Consider the following 17,085-nt stretch of genomic DNA (forward strand, 5'->3'; position numbering starts at 1 on the left):
GGAGAAATTATTCTGGGAAATATGTGTTACTTTACTTATGTTCTTAAAAGACACTTTCCTGCCAAAGCACTTCACAAAGCACCTTTTACAAAATGTGCACGTACAGTAGGTAGATGAGTAAACCATCATCATACATCATTCAATGCTAAACTAAGAGATGCCAACTAATAGATAGCGGCCCAAAATAGCAGCAGCATTCATAATAAGTATTCAGACCAGAATGTCCAGTTTCTTCCTGCAAGCAGTCAGACTTACGAATGGCTGCGTCTAACAGCTGTATAATTTATAGATATATAAATCTGTAACAGAAATTGAATATTTGGGTGAATTTTAATGACTTTGAGTCATTAATTTTCCCCAATATCCAGAGTCTGCATGCACCAGCCCATACAAACTGGGGGGTTTCTAGAGGGAGCCTCGGTAATGATAGAAATCGGTAAGGTGGGCCTAGTGGTCCTCACACTGCTAATGTCACATTCTATTCTGTTGGTCTTTTGTAATATACCTTTAAATAACAAGACATGTTCTTAATTACACAATCCTCCAGGAAATGTTATCACTTTGTATGCGAGTATGAATACTGAGTATGAATCTCAGTATTAGCAATGATTCTGTAATGTTCTGTGGTACTGTAGATGGTTTTCCCCACTTCAATACTGTTTGATGAAGTTACAGAAATCAGTATAAAATCAACGTTTAATTAGGAAACCAATTTTAAGTTGGCACCCTTATGTATATGAACTAACTCTCAATCACTGAGCATCGACTAACTTTAGCTCTTGATATCCTGTAGATTTTCTTGCTATGGTGTAAATAATCCAGTTATACTATACAAAGTCCAAGTCTGTTAAATCACAAGACAAGTGCTCATTTCTGCTGCTCCTCTCCTGCACATTTTATATTGTTTTGTTTTACACACAATGTTGGAATGCAAGACAAATCGGTTAATTTCAGTGCTGAGCAGAGGAAGAGTGTGTAGACGAGCTGAATCCATAATCCTGCTCAAGGGATTCTCGAAAAAATAAATGTGAGTGAAGAGAAAGAGAGAGAGAGAGAGAGAGACAGAGAGAAATAATGGTAGAAGTTGGAGAGAATGTTCCTCTGGGGTTATTATCTTAAACATCCTTATAAAGAACAGAGCAATAATTAGACCCCTATCACTCTGTCACTTTGATTTTCTCTTGCTGAATAGCACTGGCACTCCTTACAGTTTGCGTTTAATTAGAATTATATCGTTAAATCAATGCTTGTACCACAATGGCTCAACAATAGCATGAGAATGTGTCTTTTTACTGTAGGAAATGCTGTACTGAAAGGGGAACCAAAAACAGTGGTGTGTGATGGACTTGTTTCCATGTAAAAAGCATAGATTTACCTTACACCATGGTTCAAACTGTTTCTGTTTCAATGACAAAATGATCTGTATTTGGCTAGAATCTGGATATGGGTAGGGCTTAAATCGGATGTTTGAATCCGATCACCAAAAAGATTTGTTCAGATTCGTTGACTGACCCTTTCTGGAGGTGACATCTTTAACATCACGTTCGGATTTCTGAGATGTGCACAATTAAAGTAGACAATGTGCAAAGCACATTCAGATCACACTTCAGAATTTAATTAATGTTTAATTAACTAAAGTTTAGTCATACTGGCAACACAGACTAACCATTGCTATGTAATTTCAAATATGTTGATTAGAATATCACTTCATCCTTGTGCTTATCTAACAGTCGAATCAGTCTAACAAATATTTTTTCCTATTATAGTAGAATTTCTTCTCTGTTTTTAAGTCATTATTTGTAAATGTTTTAAATAAGATATTCATCTGACACAATCAACAATCAGTCAATTCCAGAATATAATAAACTTTTTTTTTTTAAACTTTTTACTAGTGCTGTCAAACGATTAATCGCGATTAATCGCTTCCAAAATAAAAGTTTTTGTTTACATAATATATGTGTGTGTACTGTGTATATTTATTATGTATATATAAATACCCATACATACAGTATATATTTAGAAAATATTTACATGTATTTACATGTATATATTTATATTCATATAATTTATATTATATATAAATATATTTATTATACAACCTTCATCCAGCAAGAAATGTCAGTTACAAGCTGACATCAGGATGGAATGAGAGGTAGAGTTGAATGTCATCAGCATAGCAGTGATATGAAAAGCCATGTTTCTGAATGACAGAACCTAGTGACTAAAAGAGATGGGTTAAGGGTGGGTTTCGTCAGTAGTGGGGTTATACGAGCCTGTCTGAATGTTGATGGAAAAACACCAGTGTGAAGGGATGTGTTAATGATGTGAGTGCAGGTACAACTGCAGAAGAAATGGCTTGAAGGAGATGAGATGGAATAGGATCAAGCGGACAAGTAGTAGGATGATTAGAAAGGATGAGTTTGGAGACTTCTGCCTCAGAGAGTGAAGAGAAGGATGTGAACGAGTGTATGTTTGCTGGTAAGATGTGCTTGACAGATTGTCGTGTGGAAAATTGTGCACTGATGATTTTAATTGTATTAATGAAGAACGTGGCAAAGTTGTCAGCTGTTAGAGTTGATGAAGGAGGGGGAGGAGGAGGACAAAGGAGGGAGGAAAATGTTTTAAAGAGCATGTGAGAGTTAGACGAATTGTTAATTTTGTTATGATAGTATGTCCTTTTAGCAGTGGAGACATTAGCAGAGAAGGAAGAGAGGAGTCACTGATACACATTAAGGATTTAGAATTAAATCCTTTAATTTAGCATTTAAATTTTAATCCTAAATTTAGCATTTTGGATGCGATTAATCGTTTGACAGCACTACTTTTTACATATTATTTTTGTATTGTTATATTAATATACAACCTATTTAGACCATATTCAAACTGTTTATGGAATTTTAAATTCTGAAATATTTATTTTAAATAATTAATTATTTATCATTTTCCTCTTCTTCTTATCTATTTTTATATTCTTCAAAAAATTATAACTACATTAATACAACATCAAGAATATTTCAGGTATCTTTTTTAACCTACTGTAACTGTTGATTAGCTACTATTTTTATTTACTTTATAGTCACCTTCATTTCAGTTAATTAGTTGACAAATCCCTCTGTAAACACGCAGGTGTCATAAAGGTCGCAGCCAAGGTGATGCTGCTTTAATTTAAGTGAGCTAAATGCTCACTAACAACCGCCTCACAGATCATCACTTCAAGTTCATTCCAGTTTGAGCAAGAGCAAAACTGCGGAAGTCTGAGTGGGCAGTTGTTTACTTTGTAATTAGTCCATCCATTTTCATTTAAGTTAATTTCTAGGCTAATTGTGGACATTATAGGTGGGCTTTATCCTATATGTACAGGGTAACGAGCTTATCAACTCATCGTGGAGGTTCCCTTTTCACCCATATGGGTGTTGGACAGTGTCTGTTTTTAATACTTAGTAATATTTTTATATTTGTACGGTCAGCCATTTTTTTCCTTGCTTCTCAGAGAAAACGCCCATGGAGGAGGGATAGAGAGCGAAATCGAGTATGATAGGGATCCTCTGATTTGATGAATGAGGCGACTGTGATGCATGTGACATTTCTCTGAGATTGAGCTTCAAGGCTTTGTCTCCCGCTGATTGCCACATTCTCTGAGCGATATGGCTTCACTGCGATCCAGAGGTGCAAGAAGAGCAGTGGAGGAGAGAAAATACTGACACAGACAGACAGAGGCAGAGATTAGATTTAAGCAATGACAGCATCCAAGCCATTACGCTGCATGATGGACGAGAAAAACCCAGAAGAATTCTTGCAAAACAGCCGCTAGCACATGCAGCGTGCCTGATCAGGGCTATACCGCTCCCTGCCTCGCATGCTGCCATCTTAATTCTGAGCTTGTAGCAAGCAAGGACAGATATGTCAGCACTCTGCCAGACTGGGGGGGAGGTGAATATGTCTGCCGCAGGAGGAGGCCCCCCCGGCCACTCAGACGCCCTCAGAATTCTCCTCTCGCTCTCCACTCCTCTCTCCCGCAATCTGCCTCGTGCAGCCGTGGGAGAGGAGAAGGGAGAAGTGGAACAGAGACAGAGAGCTCCTCACAGCCTGACGTACACATTTTTCTCGTTAGGCTTGCCGGGGATCGATGGTTGCAGTTGGGCTGATACGTTTGTTGGTGCTCGAGCCCTCTGGAAGGCTTTATTAAAAATGAGTGACAGAACGGATCCTCTGCCTGTCTTTATTTCTTTAGCGCGTCTGCCAGTTTCGCGTGTGGGGACTATAAATGTTTTTTAGTTATGGTTAAAGCAACAGTTTACCTGAAGATGTCAATTACACAGCTTCATATCGTTCCAAACCTGTAAGACTTCCTCTCTTCTGAGGAACACACAGAATGTTTGCAGAATGTCTGTAGTGCTCTTTTCCATACAACTCAAATAAACAGACACTGGGGGTGCTGAAATGACAAAAAAGTATAATAAAAATATCATAGATGTGGTCCATTTCAAGTCTTACCTCTAGAACCATACAATAGCTTTGTGTGGGAAGAATATGTTGATATGGGCTGAAAATATTCCTCTCTACAGAAGTTCGCAAATCTCATTCGCTGTTGTACACTGAACTTGACATAACGTCCATTTAGACTTTTAGCTTTGTACATTTATGGTGATCTTTTGTCCTCTTTGGAGCTTAAATGTCACTGGTAGTGTTGCTTTAATATTATTTCTATATTATTATTCAGATTATATTTTTATTCATATTTTGAACTGACTTTCATTTCTCTATTTTCCTTTTTTGTGTTAATTAAATTTTTTTTTTTTTTTTTTTTAAATAAATGTTTAAATTTTAATTAGCTTTTTTATTATTTTTGAAATTTTGTTATGTGCTTTTGTCATTTTTATTTATTTTTTTAATATTACTATTTAGGCTTTTTTTGGTAACACTTTACTTAAAGCCTTTATGTATAATGCATTATAAAAGTAGTTTTAATGCATTAATTATGTGTTGTTGTAATGCACATTATAATGCATTGTACAATCTCATGAATAATTAATTCATTGTTACACTATGCATTTAAAATTTGGTTATAATTATTTACAAGATATAATGCACATTATGAATAATTATAAAGCATTATACCCTTTAATAACACTTTATACTGGATAATACATAAAGGCTTTAAGTGTTACTATGTTTTTTTCCGTTTTAGTTTTAGTCTTTATTTATAATTAGTCATTTTAGTGCTTGAACTTAATTTTTTTCAGTTAGTTGCCAAGGCAACATTTCATTTTTTAAATAGTTTTAGCTTTAGTTAACTACAATAATTCTGGTCAAAGGTCACTCTATGCTTTTATTGTATAGAAAAAAAGGCCAAGGTGTTCATCAACAGAAAAGCATTTGAAATAAATAAAAAAGGGTGAAAAATAATTTGAACCCCATGAGGGGAGTAAATTATAACAGACGGGTCATTTTCTGGGGAATATCCCTTTAATTGTGCGTTACAGAAATGTAATTCATGCAGACATATTAAAAACCATATTTAGTAAATCCATACCATTTTCAGCTTTATTTCATATAAATAAAGTAGAATAAATTGAACGGATACTGCACTTCCTAATCCTCTCACATATTCACAGAAACAAACCCCATGCAGGTTTGACCGAGGTTAGTCATTAGACTAACATATTTAACAAACGTACCACACCAGTGCTTCCAGTTTACTTGATGCTTCAAATTACCAACAGACCCTGAGACGGTCTGCAAACAGACATCTTTTAATGAGGAAAAATGGCATGAAGTGTAACATATTAATAAAGGGAAATTTGTCTTCAGGGAGGACTCATTTCACATTCCCTGCGTTATTCTGAATGGATTAGCAATGTGATAGCATGCTACGGAAGCAAAGCCAGGATCTCATTGTTATGGGCCATGGCTCTTCACCTAAGTGCACTGCTAATACACTGAATAGAATGAAAAGCTACAGGAGTATTTGCCTGGCATTTGAGAAATCTGAAATTGCTGCTTACAACCCTGCAGAAAAGACCCGCTTAGACTAGCATGAGTTCCCATGCCGGATCGAACTGGTTTATGCTGGTGAACCAACACACGGTATAAAACTTTACTGCAGAATGTTTTTCAAGAAAAACTGGTTGATTAAAGAGGTTTTAGAGGTTAAAAAGCTTGGTGGGATCCCAACATCCCATGATCCAACATTCAATGCAAAACATAAGCTGGTGACCAACTAAGCCAGTCTTTCCATCCATAGTTTTAATAGAAACATGCAATCTGTTCAAGTGATAATTTGACTTTTTATGACAAGGCAAATTCAGCTTGTAATGTCATATGGCATGAATTCTCAAACATTTAGATTTTTTTTATTAAGTAATAATTCATGATGTTATGATGATGTTAATTAATTCATCAGAATCAGAATCAGACTGAGCTTTATTGCCAGGTATGTTTACACATACGAGGAATTTGTTTTCGTGACAGAAGCTTCCACAGTGTAACAGAATGACAGTGACAGAACAAAAAAACACAGATAATAAAAAATAAAAATAAATAAAAAATAGAACAAGTAAAATAAGGAATAAAAAATATACAAATCTCATCTCCACAGTTTTGAGCGTGTTGAGCTCCAGGTTGTTGTGACTGCACCAGACAGCCAGCTCTTTAACCTCCTGACTGTAAGCAGACTCGTCACCGTCCTGAATGAGGCCAATGAGTGTGGTGTCATCTACACGTTTTGTTGACTATGCGAACTATCCTCTTCATCACATTAAAAATTAGCCCTCTTGTTTGCCTGCTTATCTTTCCCTGTACTTTCCCCTTCTTCCTTTTGTTTGTGCAAACACGAAATGGATCAATGAGCTATACACACAATTACTGAAGGCCACCGGTGGGACATGGACCAAAAGAGTCCTACAGTAGCCATGGGATTAGTAGGACAAGAGGAGTGAATGGAAACACACTCTCGACTTGTCTACCATCCCTGCCTGCCTGTTTAACTTCATCTAAATTATCATTTTATCGCCTTTTTTTTACGCCCACAACTGAAAAACTGGCATGTTAATGCATTTCACTCGTGTTCTCATTAGTCACTGTAATCTTCTGTCCGGCAGAACATGCAAGTCTAAATGTAACCAACATTATTTATCTGAAAGGAAGCCGTGTGTAGCAATAAACACGTTTCTAAATGCCAAACTAAACACACAAATCCTTGTAGAAACCGCAGGCTCTGGACACATTATTCATTTTGAAATTATAGACGTTTACTCTACACTGCATTAAATGTGGAATCCTTTTTTTCTCCTCAAGAACATTTCCCATTAGGGCGCTGGTCTGGAGATGTGTTGTGATTTATACGTCCGTAGCTGTTCAAGTAATTACAGCAGCCTCCTCATTAAATTACACAGTCCACATTCACATTCATAACCTGCAGAGAAGCAATCTCTGGAAGAAAGTTCACTCGTGTTTCACACCAGAGTCATTTTTGAATCTGCACTAACCCTCACTTCCAAATACCTTTCGGTCTCTTAATAGCCATTTGCACCCTCACAGTAGCATCATATAAACAACAACGGTTTAATTAGTGGGATTTATCGATTTCTTTTTCCTTGCCTTAATGAGCACTCAAAGAATGTGCTTTTGTCTGCTAGGGTCCAGTAGGGTCTTTCTGTGCCAGCCTCTTGCCTCCTTTTAGCTCTAAAACAGTGGTAGTCTAATTAGTGTATTATGAGCACTTGTATTATCTTTTACCACAGAAAACTGTGGCAGTTTATGGTTCCTGAAATGTCACTAGTCTTTCACACTCGGAGCACTTGAGAGTGAATACATGTACTGTAGCCCCACGGTCTGAGGAAAAAATTACTCCTGCGAGACAGGGATTGACACACAATCTTTATAGCCCACTTGATTTCATCATGTTTGATGTCCTGGAGTGAGGATTTTTTTCCATCTATAGAATGCTAGAGGCCACTGACCCATTTTTCACAATCATAAGCACTTATCCAGACATGTTTTACAAAAACAGAATATATCTCTACGTGTTTTTTCTACTTTGCTATACTGTAGACTAGAAAGAATTGAAAACTATGTTTACATGTTACCTGTGACCCTGCTGCCTTAAAGCTTCAAAACAGTCTTGTGGTATTACAAGACAGTATAATGTATATTTAATTTTTTTTTTTTTACAATAATACATTTAGCAGATGCCAATGATATTTGTAATATATATACACACATCTATACATACATGTGTCATACACATGACATTTTAAGCTGAAGTGATGATGCCTATACGTGAATTGTAGTCATTGGTAGACCAACAAATGCCGAGTTCACACTGCACGATTTTAGCCCGATTTTTCACTCGCCGACAGGTTTTGCGAAATCGCCGACAAATGCCCGACATCGGAGGCAAATCGGTACTCATTCACGCGAGTGACAATCACGCAGTGTGAATTATCAAAGACGCGATCTGAGGGAATCGCCGACAGGTCGCAGACGCCCGTGAAATATTTGGCATGCTAAATATCTAGAGCTGTCGGCGATTCACAATCTCGCTGTGTGCAATGGTTTCTGACTGAAAACTACATCGGCGATGAGCTACAGCCACTGTCGCCGATCCATCGTGCAGTGTGAACACAGCAACAACTGAATGCTACCCCAGATAGTCCCGCAGTGTGAAAACAACAGCGATCCGACGAGTTTGAAAATCGTGCAGTGTGAACTCGGCATAATGCAGTGCAGGTGCCAATGGCCAAAAAAGGGAAAAAATGTTTCACCAATTGAGTTGAGTTTACCTGAAGGACACCAAAGCAATTTCACTGGCTGAAAGTACTTTTAATAAATACTGTATTTAGAGCCTTCATGACCATAAATACCTTTTAAACGGTTACATATAATAGTATATAACCATAGTTGTAGATTAAATACTGTGAAATTAAATACTTCCCAATCTTAGTGTTTTTAAGTTAGCTTAGCAAACCATTGACCATTTTGCCTGTTAGCTTAGCCTATCCTCTGTTTTTGTTTTATTTTTCAACCTTTAACTCATGTAATGATGTTCAACTATATATTTAGTAGGTAATATCAAAGACTATATATACCACAACAGTGCACTGGTATTGTCAAAAGTTTGGAAGCTTTATGATTTTTAAATATTTTTTAAAGATGCCACTCATGTTCACCAAGGGACTAATTTAAAATAACTGTTTTCTTTTGTAATATATTTTAAAATGTATACCTGTGATGCAAAGCTCAGTCTTCAGTGTCACATGATCCTTGGTGAGCCTTGGTAAGCATGACAGAATTCATTAAAAATATTTAAATATCATAATGTTTCCAAACTTTTGACAAGCACTGTATGAATGGGAAAAACTGCAACACATAATATGGTGGCTCCAGGGCGGCTCTAGTAATGCAAGTCCCGTCTTCTAAATTAAAGAGCCAATTGGTAAAGCCATCACAGAACTGCCGTTAGTAACTCCGGTTTCCATAGACACCTAAAACTTGCGCTTAGGACTGCATGCGCATTGGCGGGACCAGCCTGAAATATGCTTTGGGACAGTTCAGACTTATTACTGATTTGAAATATATTATTTAAATGTAATTTTTGCCAGCAGTTTTTGAACTTTCTGCATTTCCCATTCAAGACTTTAGACAACATTTCATGCTAGGGCCAATGTAAGCACAATATGGATTTGAGGTATCAGCCCCAAATATGTTCATCCATATATGAATGGGCCCATATGAATCTCATAAATAATCTGACGGGGCTAATTCATATAGAGCCGACATAAAACTTGTGGAGAAACCCATTTGAGGCCCACACCTCAAGCCCATATCGTGCCTACACTGGCCCTATACCATGAAATGTTAGCTGGGGAGTTGGTCTTACATGCCCGAAATAGCTGTTTGGAGGCATTGCAAAGTCTGAGGATGCTCAGTGAACTGACTTTCCTTGATAGGAACTTTTGCATTATACTTTTTTCTTTTGATCAGGCATTACAAACAGCTGTGTTCCAATGCAGGCAGCACTGTACATAGGTCTAACTCTATGTGAAACTGTAACCAAAAATGCTGTTGGTCTTTGTGACTGCCTCTTGCTCGTAATATGTGAGATGGCTTTAGAAGGGCACATCAGGGATTCTGGCATATTTCTTGGCTATGGTATTGTTTGGATGCAGTTCTTGGCAGAAGTAGATAGAAACGACATTCAAAGGGAAACAAACAATGCTGCCTCTATGGCAAGTTGCGAGGACGATCTTTGGATATTAAATGAGTGGTTGCCACAATATACAGTAAGTCTTTACCTCTTCTAGAACCTGATTAGACAGGTAGGAGCTATAGGTAGTCTTGGGATTGTGAGACTTGTCCATGTTTTTTTTTTAGAGTGATATAGGAGGTTTTCACAGCAGTGGGACCCTGTGAGTTCAGCAAGTGTAAGTTCAGCAGTTCAGCACAAGGCTTTCTGTTGCCTACACCATCTGATCCTGAGGCTTTGTGGATTTCAGCTGCTTTGTGGATAACACATCTGAAGGTTTAAACAGAGTTTACAAGCTTTGTGTAATTTCAGTTACCTGTCATGCTAATTGCCAATAACGCTACTGGTTCATTTAACTGTGCGCCGCTTTGGTGAGGAAAGCATCTGCTGAAACATAAATGCAAATGTAATGGGGGGTGCCAGTTTAATGTGATTTACCCAGTAGAATGTGTCAACATGTTTGCTGTTTTTGAATCCACATTCCCATAAAAAGCAATCAGATTTTATGGTTAGATTTAGGATTGCATTTAGGAGCTTGAGTATTCATCCTTATCATCCAGTCCTTTCCCTTTTATTTCAGGTGTAGGTTAGGGTTAGAGATAGGGATGCACCGAATGTTTGGCAACCGCAATTATTCGACCGAAAATAGCAAAAAAATCTCTTTCGGTGTTCGGCCGAATAAGCGAAAAGGCCAAATAATAGGTACCGAACAATGACTAACGCGATCAAATAGAGGCACGCACTAATGCAGCAAACATGTCGGCAGTGTGAAAGTATTTAAAACTCAGAGAAAGACGCAGAAATCATTACAAGCACGAAGCACCGACTGTAAAATAAAATAAAAAAGTAAGACAATAATAATGATAATAATAATTACCCTACAACAGCTCTATTAATACATTTATTATAACATTCACACAGTGTTCAAATTGGGATCTGTAATATATTCTAATGTTTTAAAAGAATTCGCTTCTGCTCAGCAAAGCTGCCTTTATTTGTACAGTAAAAAAGACATGCCTGATTCAAGTCTCAAAAATGGTCACTTATTAACTTATTAATTTTAAGTTAAATTGTGCTTTGTTGGTATACTGTCTGCTATAATGTAAAAAAATGTTCAGTGTTAAGTAAATATTTTTAAATTGTTGTTTTGTAATTGAGTTTTTATTTGAAAAGCAGGACAAAACAGTAAAAAGCACATTTTGGCTATTTAATTTATGCAATAGTGGAAAAAAAAAGGCTAAATAGGCCTACATGGGGGAAAAATGTGAAAAACCGTGTTGGGTATTTGGTATTCGGCCTTCGGCCCAGTGTTTCATTTTGTTCGGCTTCGGCCAAGAATTTTCATTTCGGTGCATCCCTAGTTAGAGATCAGGTTAGGTCTATGATTGGTTGCTAGTAATGTTGGTCCATGGCAAAAAAAAAAAAAAGGATGTTGATTCAGGAACACATTTTGCTTGGGTAAATCAAGTTGTGTGATTGGGCGTAAGAGACTGAATGTTGCCGTGTCAGAAGGTGGGTCAGGCCACCATAGCAGGTGTAAAGAATTGAGTTCACTGGTCAGAAAGACATTCTCTTCAGTATCTTGAGTGTTACATGCCATTTTTAGTTCTGCTTGTTCACGGCAGCCATTTTTAAAGTATGATCTGTTCTTGTCTCTTTCTGGGTCCCATGTGAACAATAACCCAGGGTTTATTATTGAGGGAGTATTATCTCTTTTAATCAAATTTTACTCATAGAAACATCACAAAAATAATTCAAGTAAATAAATACGGTTTACTCTTGGAATGTAAACACTGACCATGAGGATAGTACCTTATTATGATCTACTGACTCAAGGACGACAGATCCACATCTTTATGTTTTAACCATGTTTTCATTTATGTCTTATCAATAAGTGTGCTTATTTCAGTAGATCAGATGCATAGTTACTTAATGAAGTTCAGTTTTAATAAACTCACACATTTTTACATAACCATATATTGGTATCTTCTCTGTTATCACTAGCTATTTTTACATTGACAGCTTTTGTTTTATTTGGAATATTTCCCAACTTATCATTCTGAATGTACTGTTTATATGAATGCTAAGTAATCATATTTATGTGTGTGTTATTTGTTGTATACATTTATATCAAATGTCCTTTTTAGTTTTTATCATAGTCAACCCATCCTGCTTTTTTTATTTAGTTAAGTTGCCCAAAGGCTGGAAATTGTAGTCTTGGGCATATTTAGTCATGCTGCATAATGATTAAACTAATAATCACAATTATTTGTTCATCAAATAGATGTTTGTTGATATTTTCAGGTCATCAGCTCTTATTCCACAGTGTCGAGAGAGTGTGTGCATGGTTGCCAGGTTGCATAGATAAAGTAAATCTCTGGGTAGAAAATGTGTTTATGATAGGGGGATTTAAACTCTTAACATTTGGTAAAACCCATCAAGGTCTGCTGTTTTTTATGAAGAAAATATAAAGAGATTTTAGATAGAGAGTTTTTCATTTTAAACTACATTTTAAACAGCATTGGCCATTCATTTGCACAACAACAGTGTTTAGAGGGCCTGAAAATGCAAAGTTTTGAAAACTGGTTTCAAAGTGCAAGTTTTTGAAAATGATATGTTATTGTCTCTGTATAAACTACAAAAACGGGAATTTGTGGAAATGGTGACATCATTCGCTGCATATTTGATTGTTTTGACAGTGTTGATGTCTGTACTTGAACCTTCCCTAGTGAAAAATAAATATACTAAAATGTATTTGAAATACATTTATTTCATGCGAAGTATAGGCTACTACAAATACCTTTACATATTTATTTACTTAATAAAAATACCCTGCAATTGTACTGTTGGTATACTAAACTAGTAAAGTCTTGTCTTTTTTATAGTTAGAGTGCTTAATGTTGTTGGTGTCGTCTCGTTTTAGTCAGGGAAAAAAAGGTTGCCAACGAATACTTTTAATCATAACATTTTGTTTAAAAAGAAAACAAAAAACTGGTATACATGCATTTTCACGATATGTGCTAGCCATTGTCTTACGTGCTACGACATTATGGATGAAACAATGGGAGGAAGACCACTGCAGGCAAACATTGCAGGTCATGAAGTCAATGATGATAACTCACGTGACAACTTACTAGATACATTTTCCTCCGTAACGCTAAAAGCACTCCCCTCAAGCGAGTTATTGTCCTAGAATCCGACATTCACAACTGACGTGTTTTTTTAATTCAAACTGCGCTAATAATCTGATTATTAGGCTCCATGTAAGCACAGCTACTGAAAAGAACCTTTTAAGTCCCATTAGCAACAAATCCTTGGCTAATGCTGCACGTGTGCCTAGTTCGACCGATTAATTGAAAAAAATCGAGCATGAGCATTGACTTAAAAGCCCCACTGGGTCATAATACTTTCCCAGAATATTATTAGTACAGGTGCTACGTGTTACATATGGGTAATAGCTTTCCAGTGCTTTCTCCTTGGTCTAATGGTTTATAGTCACACAGTTTGTATACAGAGGAATAGTACATATAGTGTTTAGTTTGCAACAAGCATTTAGTAAGATCTCGGTTCCCTTATCACAAGGGTGTACATCAGTGCACAGTTTGTGAATTATGAGATACTGGAACATAAATGTGAAAAGGTTAGTTTGTTTGGAACATTCTCTCATCCCTGAATTTATAAATCACTGATGAGAAGGATTCTTAAGAGGAACTTAAGAGCAAACAGATTGCGTTAATGTGAACATATAAGCCATGACAAATAACAAAGCCTACACATATTATTAACAAAAAATGGCATTGCTACTTATAGCCGTACAGTTTCTAGAAGGATATTTCAGGTTATTAACACCATTATTGCTTATTTTAGCTTTAGCATATAAGGGGATCCACTTTATATTTGTCAAATCTGGCACAAACAAACCCCAAAGAACAGTTTGAGAAGTCATATTACACCAGTTCTTATTTACAGAGACGTTCATTATTTTTAAACCTGGTTTTGAGTTGGAGTGCCAAGAGTACCAACCTGCTGTCAGTACAATACAATCCCTGCATGTTTCAGCGAGCTCCAAGCTAGCTTGGAAAGTCTCAACATGCAGTGGTGTTAACTTTCAACCATTTACAGGTTAAAGGGTTACTTCCATTTTAAAATATAGCGCCATTTAAAGAGAGTAAGACCAGCTCAAATGTGGAGTAGCTTTCATTCAGCTTCAAACTGAAAAGCCAATTATTTTCAAAGACAGCATCAAGGCTAAACCCAGAAGCGGGCATTTAGACGACACGCATAACCGTGTGGGGTCACCTCAATTAACAGGCCTTCTCATGGCCTCGGCTTCTTCTCGCTCAGGCTTAAGACACCCAATTTTCTGTCAGTAATTAGTCAAATTACAAGAACGGAGGGGATTTTTTTTCATTTCCCACCACAGAATGAATGTTTGATTAGTTCATATCAGCGGGAAGGGTCAGCGTGTCGAGTCAATGTTCACGGGGAATGTTATTCACAGAATTAATCTCCGTGGCTGTGGGTGTAATTGGGTCATTGAGGCGAACGGTGATCATTGTAATCGGTTGTGAGATGAATGTGCACAGCATCATTAACTCAATGGGGAGGCAAAGCAGTCTTATTCTCACCTAGAGAGACAGCGAGGCATTCGGCTAGTATGCCACTGCTCCGGTTTAAAGATCTCTTTCTCTTTGTGACTATTGACTCATCGTGGCATACAGAGGGACCGGTCATAAATAGAACAGGCCAGGATGCTATTGCTATGGCTCTGTGTCCCCTCACAACAGCAGCGTTGGGCCATATTGGCAAAGGATGTGAGGAGAGGAGACTGCTTGGCTCTGTTTGCAGTCATGTTCTGCCCAAACAACTGTGTGCATGTGTGAGCTGCTGCATGCATGTGTGCAAGGTTAGAAAAACATCTTAGATAAATAACAGTGCCGTTTTTATACTCCTTAAAGGTGAAATAATTTCTCTGCCACTCGTGGCAACAAGGGAACTTGTAGAAACAATGACTGGCTATATTTGGAACAGCACGCTATCATGCTAATAAATAATGCTTATTTACTGTATGTATAATGTGCAAAATATGCAAATTTTCTGTATGCATAGAATACTTAGATGACCTACTGCATTTGCAGTATCCCACAGAGCACACTGCAGGGAGTGCTGTATCCCACAATGCAATGCATTCAACTTGACCATGCATTTCCAGTAGACAAATGGAACAAAATTCATTTTAGATGTTTTTTTTTTTTAATTAAGATCAATATTAAAAACTTAGCTATGGATACACTATGTATCAGTACCATATCAGTTTTCAATATTGTACTGTACATTATTGTTATTTTATTTATTGAATAGATTTGATTGATGACTGACGTATCAGCAAATATTTGATATTCAATTGTTCATATACAATTCTCTGTTTCTACATTTTTAGATTACCTTTGCTGTCATCTAAAGCTTGCTTAAAGTTTAAGAAAAACAGTTACACTAATTCGAAATTTTATTGAATATCTATTTTCATTCTGCACATTACAAATTTAGTTTTTAGTATATTATTTTTATCTAGACAAAATACTGAATATATAGAATTTTTAGCAGTATAGAATTTGTATTAGATGAAAATAATTACTATATCTGCTTATAGGTGCTGTCCAGAATTTTAAATATTTATGCATTAATAAGGATAGTCATTTTTATTTATGAGATGGACTCCACCTGCTGAATGAAATGAGTTGCTACACACCTTCGTTTTCCTGTTTAAAATTGAAATCAGGAATCAGGGAAATCAACCTACAAGTTGTTTACTTATAGTTCATTTCACAGTAAAAGCTAAATAATTTAGACTCTTAACAATGAATTTAAAAACTTTCCATTGCGGTCCTTTAACTTAACACAGCGACAATGAAAACTGTTTGACAAAGACATTGACAGAATCTGGCCATTATGTACTTCACACATATATCAAACAAATACGATCAATGTAATAGGGGGAAGAGAAAAAAACAAGCTGAATCTGAAATACTTCTAGTTGACTCTGTACATTAACCTGGAATAGGAGAAAGTATTTTAGCATCAGAAAAATTATACACTTTAGCTTTAAGCTTCTACTCACACCCATCACTCATAAGAGGAAATTACACACCGGCATCCCTACAGCATCAGCTCTCAAAACCTCTTCTGCAACCAAAGTGCTTCATCTCACAGAACATCCTGTTCCCTGCTGAGCACCAGCTCAATAATGCTGCCATTTTAGACATATTTATCATGGGAAAGGTAACGTTGGCATAAAATAGGAAGACAAGTTTAACCAGCCAGTGGCCTCGGTCATCCCTCATTCAGCACTGTCACAGTCTGTTTGTAGCACATGGATAAATGTGTAACAGGCCTACATCACAGCGCTAATTCTCAGAACACATAATGAGAGTTGATGTGTTCAGGGTGCTGTGACGCTGCAGGATCCAGGGCTGGCGGTGACGGGCTGCATTATTTAGCGAGATTTGGGCAGGAGTTAAGTGCTGGCAGAGGGAAAGCGAGATGGACGTTGCATGTTACGTGCACGGTGGTCTCTGTACAGCACACGCTCTCGGCAATCTCTGTTGTAAAATCCCACAAGCACAAAGTATTTACTATCCATATACTGATCTGTATGCAACAGCTACGGCACAAACCTGAGCTGCATTTAGATGCATTTGTGTGAAGAGAAATCTACTGTGACTAGGTTAAGTTCACTCCAAAATAAAAATTCTATTTTAGTATTCACTCACCCTCATGAAGACTGGTTGTGAATGAGTCAATGATGACGAATATTCATTTTTTGTTGATCTATCCTTTTA

General features: G+C 36.8%; 1 protein-coding gene across 1 annotated transcript in view; it reads left to right on the top strand.

Annotated features, from left to right (window-relative positions):
• olfm2a (olfactomedin 2a) overlaps positions 1 to 17,085 on the top strand; it is a 72,817-nt gene that overhangs the window by 19,826 nt on the left and 35,906 nt on the right. The window lies entirely within an intron of this gene.

Source organism: Sinocyclocheilus rhinocerous, unplaced genomic scaffold, assembly GCF_001515625.1.
Source record: "Sinocyclocheilus rhinocerous isolate Xijiao unplaced genomic scaffold, SAMN03320098_v1.1 scaffold115, whole genome shotgun sequence".
Lineage (NCBI taxonomy): Eukaryota > Metazoa > Chordata > Actinopteri > Cypriniformes > Cyprinidae > Sinocyclocheilus > Sinocyclocheilus rhinocerous.